This window comes from Sprattus sprattus (genome assembly GCF_963457725.1).
Source record: "Sprattus sprattus genome assembly, chromosome: 1".
Lineage (NCBI taxonomy): Eukaryota > Metazoa > Chordata > Actinopteri > Clupeiformes > Clupeidae > Sprattus > Sprattus sprattus.
Genome location: NC_137920.1, coordinates 46,692,835 through 46,704,460, shown reverse-complemented (window position 1 = coordinate 46,704,460; position 11,626 = coordinate 46,692,835). Strand labels below are relative to the sequence as shown.

Here is an 11,626-nt window from a genome sequence, read left to right as displayed (position 1 = left end):
CATGATACCAGCTCTTCCATTGTCCTTGCGCTGCCTGAGAACCTACTGCTGCTCATGTCATTTCCTCTTCCTGCTTGCAGAGAAAGCTCATTACCATCTTCCGTCTTCTTTCCAGAAATTTAGCCTTACCCAAGTGTCAACAAAATCAAGCCGTGCTCTTCCACTGTGTATTTGCCCAATGATGTCCCTATGATGCAAGGCTTGTGTAGACAGAAGCAAAAGATGAAAACAAAGTTGAACAAAGCAAGCAGCCAACCTCACCACGTTCCAGAGAGGCAATACAGGTGGCTCAGAATGCAATGCAATCAAGCTGACAGCAGAATATCAGGAGACAACAAGTGTTTCAGGGCCTCAGGGGTGTAAGCATACTTGCAGACATTGTTGTCTATGAATGCGGTTACACCACAGAGGGAGTAATGGTTCATCATGGCGCAAACATATCAGATAGAAATATGACAGTCAATCGAAATACCCTAACTCTGAGAAAGGATTTGAGGTCCCTCCAGCAGCCCATTGGCTGTGTGTGTTCTCTCTCCAATCATCATCTTTGCTGTGTGTGTTCCCTCTCCAATCATCATCTTTGCTGTGTGCGTTCTCTCTCCAATCATCGTCTTTGCTGTGTGCGTTCTCTCTCCAATCATCATCTTTGCTGTGTTCGTTCTCTCTCCAATCATCATTTTGGCTGTGTGCATTCTCTCTCAAATTATCATCTTTGGCATTTCGCCTCACCAACTTAGTGGCCGTTCATATACTGTACAGTGCTGGTAAAAGATATACCACCGGAACAGGGAAACATCGGTCCGGTGTAGAAACACCTGAAGATGAAGGCAAACCCACACTAGATAATGCTGACCAGGACTCTGACTCTGATTCCTGCACAACTCCTGGCTGGGGAAGCAGCCCATCCAGCTACCAACCTAGCCACGCAACTTAATAATAATAATACAGTATATTGTGTTTAAAAGGTCGTTGGTAAATGGTATCAGAAATGATTTTGACTTTTTGAAACACTCTTTGAATATCAGTTATTTTGAGTAAATCCGATTTGTTTCAGTTAGGATTTACAGTTTAAAGTTTAAATTCTCAGAAGAAGCTAAACACAAAGTAGGAGGGCAGCATAGTTGCTTCGTTGATGTATGTTGTGCTTGGATTATTTTCTTGGAATAAAGTGTTTTTGGATGCAAGCAGCTGTCTCAGTATATGCGTTTCAAAACCTTACCTAGTTTTTGAACAGACATGGAGACTATGGGTCATAGATCACAGTATGCCATGGTGCAACATCTGTGCTGCTTCTTGCCCAGCTTGAAGCAATATGAAGCTCCTTACCAGTTGAGGAGGTCTCTGAACCATAAGAAAGCATAAGCAGCACAAAGTATAGCACTGATGAGTTAGATCGGAACTGTATAACAAAAAAAAACACTTTAGAGCAGCAGTCAGCTCCTCCTGGTCCGTGGGGCTTTATCAGTATTTATGATACGGGTTTCTGCAGATTTCTACCCAAGTTTGCACCATACGTATATACCCAGTCGAAATACTCAAAGTCAAAATCCCCAAAATGATTCCCATAAATGTCCATGGACATTTTTATTTTCAATAAGTGTTTGAGTATGGATATAAATATGGAGTGAATCCATATTCAGTGTTTTGAGGGTGAGCCATGGTCCTATTATTGATAAGGTGTATCCTAAACAAATAACGATGTAACTTAATAGGATTTTATGGAAAGAAAATGCACAACAGGGTACTCAGAGAGTGCCTATCTGCACCATTTACCAATAAGAACCCTGTAAATGCTCATGTATAGCCTCTGTAACTCATTCAATTCAACATGTCCACTAGACAGCTTTACAAAGATACAAACACAATATATGCATGACATTCATGAAAGCAACCTTATAGAGTTCATGTTTAGAGGCTTTGCTGTTTTACCAAAAACAGCAGAGATAGAACAGAGGTTTGCTTGCTAGTGGATGATTTTGGTGACACATTTTGTGACATTTATGAGGTAAAAATTGTTATCACAAATGACGATCAATATTGAATAAGTAAAGTATAGGGGTATTATTGTAGCAGAATTCTCTGCAAATGTGTATAAAGAGTTGTGTAACTATATCTCAAACGGTGTTTGCATTAAAACCTGCAAATTCATTATCCATGTGTGCGTAATCAGATTTATAAACATGTAAAAAAAATCTTTAAATGTGTAATTAGATTTGCAAGTGTATTGAGATCTGTGAATGTGTAGATAAATCTTTAAATGCGTAGGCAGATATTTATGGCTGAAAAGTCTAAGTATTTTGCTCCCAAGGCTGGAAATACAGACAATTCATCAGTTTCAACTCGTTTCACACCTGACCTTTGCTACACTTCTGGTCTTGCAGATCTGAAAGCGGGTAGAGATTTGTCTGTCTGTATTTGATTACTCTGAGTTGAGGGTTGGTGGGCCAAGTGGCCAACTGTATGCTGAAGGTACATGTCCATGTTTTTGCAATAGTTGTCATAAGTAGTATTGCGGTGGCTTTATACCGTGAGTAATTCAGCCACATACATCTCAATGATGGAAGGCTGCTCATTTGTTGGCTTCCCGCTAGATGCCCTCTGTTCCTAGCTATCTATATAATCTAGCCAGCAATGACATTTTCAGCTAAGGTCAAGTTTAACACTTCGGTACATTTGGAAAGATATTCACAGATTTGTAATTTCTGGGATCAATAATTCATTGTGTTACTTGATGTATGTGTTTGATGAGCATAAGCAATTCTATGTATGACAACTACAGCAAAAACATGAATATTACAGCGAGCAATCGGGACTCTATCCTAGGCAAATCTGCAGCCACAAGAACCCAGCTCAGCAATGTCACTGGATCGCAATCGTTTTTTTAGCCACATCCTGGAAATCTGAGCACCGCCTTTTGGGGAGTCTTTTTTTTTTTTTTTTTTTTTACAAAACATGTAAGAAAAGTAATACAAAATGACCACTTCAGCTTGCCAAACCTCAAAAACAGACAGACAAATCTCCACAGCATTTGTAAATCTGCCACGGCAGAAGTGTATAGCAAAAGTCACGTGTAAAACGACTTGGGAGGCCCACCTGAATTGTAGTTGGTGATTGTAGTTGTAGTAGTTCCAGCTCTCGGAGCAAAATACTTAGACTTAGACAGCCATTAATATCTATGGACGCATTAACAGATTCGTCTACACATGTAAAAATCTCAATACACTTGCAAATCTCATTACACATTTAGAGATTTTTTTGTACACATTTACAAATTTGATTACGCCCACACAGATTCTGAAAACACCTGTACACATATGCAATATCTCAGTACACATATACATTTGCAAATAATCTTGCTACAATAATACCCCCATCTAATGTGGGCATTTCTATTTTGTGTGTGTTCTTTAATTAACATAAAAAAAACAATTACAACCTGACACACTTGGTATATCTCTTAATTCCCCAGCCCTGCATATGCCAACAAAACAAATTGAGGATGTCATAAAAAAGTAGATAAACACAAAGTGGATTAAACCGCAAGTAGGGTCAGAATATGGGCAGGGTTATGGAATTCAATTAATGAATGGAAAAGCAACCTCTAAACTGTCAATACCACACTTGGAGGACTGTGTGGACTACACACAAACAAGACGTCCAGACCGTATTCATTTCACCTTTAACATTCTCTACACAGGTCATTGACACTCAGAACTTGATAAGTTAACAATGTTCTTTTAGTGTGCTAAAAATAAATGCTGGTTTGTAAGGTCCTGATGAGAGTGGACATCTCGATGGCATTAAAACCAACCAATAGCCACCCATAGCTGAGCAGATTTGACTTGGATCTGCCATAGATTCAGTGAATTTGCAGATCAGAGGTTGACCTAACCTAGAGAAAACTCATATCTGGGCCAGTCCTCTGCTTACAGACTAGGCTGTATCTCATATCGGCTTTAGGATTGGGAGTGAAAATATGAATTACATTAATGGACGAGGAGTGCAAAAAGTCCACAACGCGAAGCAGAACTGAAGTGGTATCCTAGGGTGGTATCCTAACCCTAACCCTAAAGGCTATAAAATATGCTACCTGTTCGCATACATTTTCTTGCGAATTCAAATCCATATGTTACAGAAGGCCTATGTAGGTTATAGCCCATTATTGCTCTGTTTAACGTTATAGGCTACTGGACGTTGATGTTCATCACCAAGCTTATAACCAAGTGGTCACTAAATCGCACAACGGACAACGTAAATTAATAACTGATCTTTATTGGCAGGTTGGGGATAGGCCAAATAAAAAATGTGTAACAAGAGTGCCCTTAAAGTGTGAAAAGATGACACCCACATGCAAACAAGTCAGTGTCCTGTGTAGGCTATGCTACGATGCAAACAGGTAAAACGAAAAAGAAAACGAAGAAGTTTTCTTGTGTTGATATGTTGTTCTTCGAGCACTTCCTAGGGGGAATGTAGGGTTCAGTTGCTGCTTGGACGTCTGCTTGGACCCCTACTAGCCTTCTAAAGGACCTAACATAATGACTGAAGATGTAATAATCTCTCTTTTCTGAACGCTGTTTAGGTGTAATGTGAATGCTGTGTGGGTGATCCAGACTGTCGGTCAAACCAACACCCAATCACGAACAGGCTTACATGAAAGATATTTTCACTCACTGCATGTACAGTACCGTAGCCTATGTTGCAAACTGTTTAGAGAAACACGTTAACCGAAGGAAGAGAAGTGGACAACGGTCTGTTACAGTACCAGCCTGAAGTTACAAAACATTTTATCGGCTGGCCTGTTGCAGGTAAGCGCTGACACACTTGTGCTTGTATTACACTTTTTCTAACCATTTCGATATAACACAACATCCAGGAAGCTATATCAAGTAGGCTATTCTCATGTAGAATAGTGCCTGTACAGATAAACACGGAATATGTTCTCTATCCATGTCTTGTGACACCATTCTGAGTGACTATTTCCATAGACTGTACTTCGAAAAGTTTGAGCAAGATGAGTGAAGTCCGAAGCTAAAATTTGAATGATGATGGTGTACACAGCTAGGCCAGTCATGAACATCCATTCCACATAGGCTTCTGCACAAGGCTCCACAAGACCGGAGAGAGAACACTTAGACGTACGGGGGGAGGGCAGAAAAACAACCAGAGAAAATTGTTCGAGTTAAACGAAGAACTCTACGCTATCATCACTGAGCTGTTATCTAATTTGGATCAATGCATGGAAAAGATTATCCGTCAGTTTGTGACTTGCGGTGTTGCGCTTCCTAAAGGTTGCTTTCGCGTTCATCCGGTAAAAATAAAAGTGCTCGGTCTGGGTAGCTCCTATTTGTGTTACTGTACAGCTAGTGCAGAACTGTTATGATGTGTCAATAAGTTTAAAGGTGGACGGAGGCTGGAATGAGAAGGCCCTGGTGTTTGAGCTTGGTTACAGAGGTAAGTTTCCATTTTGAAATACCGTCATGACAGAAAACTTAGGGGTATTTTATCCCTGCACGGATTCCAAGTGTCGTTTGTCAAGAACATTCTGTAATTCAGTGCAGTATTTGTGTCAGTTTATGGCACCGTGGCCGGGGCAGACTGCTGGCTCCTTATCATCTCGCGATTAAAACACACATCGATTAATAAACATGTTGTTGTTTTACTTAGTACCAGCTTTCGATGTCGTTGGGCACTCATTTCAAGTCACAGTTCTCTGAAACTGACGATGCAAAACGTAGAGACAATATGTACGACATAGCTAGGCAAGCTTGCTTTCCTCTATGAAACGGAATAGACACTTCCCTCATCAAATGCACGGCTACAATGAAACCAAACACGTTGACATAGGCTTCGAAACCGTGGAAATGATCAATTCTGTAGAACTTGAGTTAAACAAGTGAAGTGATGTCTGTTATGAACTGACCTAGGGACTTGAAACCATTGCATGTTGAGCTAATGACACGTTCGGGGATATAGTGACTCGCATCAGAGAGCTAGCAGGCTAGCAAGCTACTTTTATTCCGTTTAACAAATCGGAAAGCTAGACCAGTCCAATCAAATGTCTCATTGCAAACGTCGGTACTGATTACCCCAAGTTTAAGTAATGAAAGGTCGCAGTTTGTCGTTGATGGAAATCTTTCGTTGTGATTGCTTTGGCGGAGTTTGACAGGAGTGAGATTTATACTTCATTTTCCCCAAAGCAAGATGGACTCTCTTTCGCTTGTCTGTCTTGTCAGACCCCAGATCGACATTTTGCACTCATGCAAATTTGAGGTTGGTCTAACAGAGATTATTAGGATAAATAAAATAGTTATGCTGTTTATTCTGTTAAACTTTAGGTGGACCATATATTCAAAGGATATCGGTGGATATGTGCTTCTTGATTCGGCGATTAAGTCCCTTTGGATTGCAGGGAGCACCGGTCTCACCTGAAAACTGAACGCTGCAATTACTGTAATCTACTCGACGCAAGTGTAGGCTGCTGGACATTGTTATGATTGTTTGGTTTTAGTTATATACATGGGATAGCTTCAGCTATTTTTGGCAAGGGCTTAGCAATGGAGATGGATTCGAACCATCCTATAACTTAGCTATGTTTCATCCATTAATCGAATGCACCAGCAGTTTGCTTGTCGAATAGGCTCTCATGTGCCTCAGACATATCACAAAGTTAACGCCACGCTGAGGCAATGCAGAATATGTCGCTGGTTTTGAATATCATGGTATGAACATTTGTTTCCGTAACCATGACTCGAAGATGTAGCCTATCCTTTGACTGAGGACGCAGTGTTTTTATTTTGTAGGTCATCATCATCGCATGACAAAGCCTGAGTGACAGATTCATCCTCATCTTTCAAATACAGTGTTACCATATTCTGTGACTAAGTAAGTACACCTACAGTTCATTTCATGTTATTTTGCCTTTCACTTACAAATTCCTTGTTTTAAACATCTCATCCCGTTTCAATGGTTAACCTCCACTTAGTCAACCTGGTTATTCAACTTCTACATCTGGTTTGACCATCTTACCAGTGATTCGCTCCTTACCCGTCTGCCCCTTTCATTTTTTCAAGAGGTGTAGGCTACTTTGGAGGCAACTATTGGGAACTACTATTGGAGGGAATGTGGGGAATTTTCACCTACCTGTATTGATTGTTTTGTAAGGATACATGTTAAACCCTACATGTAGGTAGAGTTTAGATGCCAAGTGATAATGCACATTGTTTCATCAGTTGGCTATGCAGCTGCAGAGATTATTATTATTATTGTTATTATTATTAACAACAAGACATGCCCTCATGTTCCCTTTCCATTGAGGGGACAATACCTTTGCAGAAAGTAGATGGATGTTCGATGTTGTCATACTGGGTTTCGGGTGCGGTCTATACATGTGAATGCTTTTTTCCCTGCCTAGAAGGTATAACACTTACAGTAACTTTGCCAGGTAGAATGGGTCGCTCTCTCTCTGTCACATACAAATCCTATTAAAAAGAACTTGAGAAAGAACACATTTTCATTCACACTCAGTCTTCCATAACAATAACGAAATGGGTGTGTGTATTCCAGAGGAGGTTCTTCCTAACTCCTTTAAAAATGCAGTTTGATATCAGTATTTAATACTATGCATATTATAATTTGTTTCCCTGAGTTAAAATAACATTAGCACCCCCTATCGTAACAAGAAATGACTGCACGGAGGACGTCCTCCCTTTGGCTCCCATTGAGATCAATGTAATCTGTCTCTGATACTGGCGGTTCTTGGGGCTCATTCACTTACATTGCCCAGGGGAGGAAAGACCTCTCTAGCGTCTGAGTCTGCGCCAACATCGCTTAACCAATAAACAACGGATTTGGCGTTGGAAGGAGGGGATTAGACATTAATACCATTCTGCAGAAGGCTATCGATAACACGTCACCCTTAAAGATTGTTGTAGAAAGATGGCAAATAAAGAGGATGTGCAATGGAAAACGAAGATATTGTTCACGTTTCATTCATTGAGCTACAGAGAGAAGGTTAGTATCAAAACAACAGGGAAACCTGTTCCAAAAATCCAAGTCACTAAACCCAATGGTAAAACCGCTGCCGTATGCTAACTGGTATGCAAAATACTTATAGCTCACTGGTACCATAACAAAACAATCGGCTGTACTGTTTTTTTTTTTTTTTTTATCGTTCATACGCCTATTCTGACTGTTCACGTTCAGCTGACATTCTGAATGGAAATTGTTAATGAATGTTTCAGAACGCGATGTGTTTCGTATCTATTCTAATTAGCCTACACATTGACCAACATTCTGAAACATCCATTAACATCCACATTTGGCACAAACAATGTTAGGCAGGCTAAAAGCCCATGTTAATAGTTCTGAAATAATGTTCTCTTACTTGTTGCCTTTGTAACTTGTTGTTTAATATTGTGGAAAGGATGTTAGTTAATGATTCAGAGCATTTTAAATGGCATCACTTTTGGTCTTGTGTCTAATTTTTTCTTAAAACAATTGCAGCTGAAAATAAATAAGTCAAATAATAACCAATAGCTTTAGTAATTGAAGGGGAAAATTGGCCAAATGGTAGGCCCAAAATTTAGAATGTAGTTTTTCAAATCAAGAGTAGGCCTGATTTGACTAATTGGCTTTGCATCCTTTCCTTCTGGCCTTGTCTAGTCCAAAGACATGCTGCCCACCAGCTTTTTAAGAACAATGGTGCCACACTGGTGGCTTTGTATCAATTGTATCCCTGCCTGCTATTTTGTAGTACTGTAGTCCACAAAAACACCCTGAAACAACTTGTATCTCACATACTTATGCCACCAACGGAATAAGAAGGCCAATGGCAACCAGGCGCACAGTCCTTCCTCCCTCACTTTAAAAACCACCAGCCGCCACTGGTGTATTCCCACCTAACTGTAGCCCATTTAACAGGATGCTAAGGAGCTTGAACAAGAGGTGTTTAAAACATGCAAGATCTTATTCCAGTCAATCTAGCTATGAACTACAGTAGCTATCTCTATCTTAGGGAACCATCTTAACAGTTGGTAGTTATTAGCTAGTGTAAAATTAGCTCATTTTGATATGAAGTGAATATGAACTTATGTTAAGAAGAAGCTGCACAGACCCCCAGAGTTGTTTTTTTTACCCACCATAGCTTTTTAACTGTCCTAGCTGTCTCGTGCTTAGCATTAGTTAATATGAACTCATGTTAATATGAACTTGTGTTAATATAAACTTGTGTTAAAAGCTGCACATGCACCCTGATGGCTTCTGCCGTTTCCTATGATAATTTTAAAGAGACTGTAACATCAGATAGTTAACTAGCTACTTGTCACGCTAGCTACTTGTCACGCTTATTTAAACCATTTAAGGATATTTGAAAGTTTCCTTTAGCTAGCACAACAACTAGGCAACCAATTATCACTGTTTGCATAACCATTTTGGGGTTCAGGAGGTAGAGGAGTCGTTCAACAATCGGAAGGTTGCTGGTTTGATCCCGACTCCTTTGACCAAGTGTTTAAGTGTCCTTGAGCACAACACTGAACCCGTAACCACTCTGAATAGGCAGCTTGGTGCCGTGCAAGGTAGCCTCCGACGTCGGCATTAACATGTTAAGCGCTTTGAGTGTCACTATGACTAAAGTTGTGTCATTTCTTGGAGCAACTCTACGAGGAGAAGGTGTAGCATTTTTGCCTGAAATGCCCATCTCATACAACTTGCTCACACCACAACTACAGTGCCATTTAGTTTTACTTAATAGGATGATGCAATATTAAATAAACTGTGGTTAATACATTTATGTGGTTCATGTTTTATAAAATTACATAAAATACTGCAATGCGGTTTATATACACTGCAGTTTGTAGTCAAATATACGAAAATACGGTATGCTGATTGTAAGTAAGCTACTTATTTAGATATGCTTTTGTGATGAGACTCGATTTTTTTGTATACTTATTTACAGGAATTTGGATAAGGATGCATATATCACAAGGATTACCAACAGTTCAATATGCCAGGATTACATTTAAGTCTAAAGACTTTGAATAGCCTAATGACTGGTGACTTTGAAGAGGGAATAATATTGCAACTAAATTAAGCACCCATTTTTATGCACCAAATGTTTATGGATACAAACATAAAATACTTTGTTATAATACCAGTTTGTTGTAATACCAGTAATATTTACAGTTTTTCGCGATTGCTAAAAAAATAAAATTGTTGAAACAGTCACCCATTTTCTCGAAACTCTAAACACAATACCTCATCTTCAATCACTATTTACAAAACCAATGAATCCTCTTGCAAAATAAAACTTTCGCCTCAAAACAGTTTTACCTGTGCTCAAAATCAAACACTGTTCTCAAATCATAAACAAAGTGATAAAAATGATATACTACACTTTCAACCAGTCACTAAACAATACACCAAAAAATTGAAAACACATTGTTCAAAACATATTGTTCTCAGGGAGAAGTACATTGTTTATCTCAAAACACATTCAAATGTATCTGTCATTGTCTTTTGATGAACGGAAACATGTTCTCTCATAGTAGCTAAAAATGTATCAGAAACTACTACTCTACTTTGCTCTTATTTTTGTTGGTTCTTTCTCCTCTCTGTACCCCTATAGTACTGTACCCTGCATCTCACTACTCACAACTTACTCTTGTTCTTTGTTGATATGAACCTGCAACCAGTCAAAATCTATTGAGCAGTCAGTACTGTTACTGTAACAAATAAAAAGCACAATGTTCAGGGCCATACCACTTGTTTATTGTACATTATACAGCCTACAATGCACTGTTGGCCTACTACAGTATACACTCCTACAGTAAAAGGGTCATCAATGTCATCAATGTGCTTCTTCTTGTCTTTGGGCTGGGTCAGGTCAGTAAATTAATCTGCAATGACGTTTACTGTACCTGTTCTCTCCTTACTATGGTGGACACAGAAAATCAGCTCAAATTGGGGTGCACTCTAAGTCCTGCTTCCCTCGTTATCAGTCCATGGACTATAACATGGTTTATGACTGTTGCTCCAATTTCATCAGATATTTCCACTCTTTGTCTTCCTCTTTTTCTTCCTCTTTCTTGCCCTCCTCCTCTTCCTCCTCGTCACCCACCTTGCATACGCTCTCGTCCTCTCCCATTGTTTCTTCTATCCATTCTCAGACTTTCTCCTTTCCACCTTCAACGACCTGTTTGCTCTCTAAACTGGCTTAAATTGGTTGTGTCACATCATTTGATACAAGTGAAATACATTTTGAGTGGTTGTGTTTAATCAATAACATGGGTTCTCTATTTGTATTTGATCGTTGCCACTTGTGTTTACCAGTATGGATGACATGTGCATTAGAGTGTAGAATGTGTTTCGAGACTGAGAATGTGTTTTGCTGAATAGTCTAAGTGAGATCTGCAAATTGTGTTTTACCATGTGAAATAGTTTAAGGTATTGACAACAGACCACACAATTAGTGACATGAGTTCAGGCAACTGAGAACTTTGTTCAGCCAATGGGTTTCAGTGTTTTAGGAATTGAGAAAAACTCAAAATAGCCAGTGAAATACTCTGGAAGATCGTTATTTCATTCAATTGTGATGAACATTAACACCAGCCATTTATTTGTTTCATAATGC

The 11,626-nt window shown here is 39.3% G+C and overlaps 1 protein-coding gene across 1 annotated transcript in view; it reads left to right on the top strand.

Moving 5' to 3' along the window:
- Positions 1-5,389: 5,389 nt before the first annotated feature.
- Positions 5,390-11,626, top strand: part of bbx (BBX high mobility group box domain containing) — a gene marked incomplete at its 3' end in the record, with an annotated part of 61,667 nt that continues 55,430 nt past the window's right edge. Inside the window, exons 1-2 of the mRNA XM_080836874.1 lie at positions 5,390-5,451; positions 6,801-6,882. The remainder of the gene's footprint in view (positions 5,452-6,800; positions 6,883-11,626) is intronic.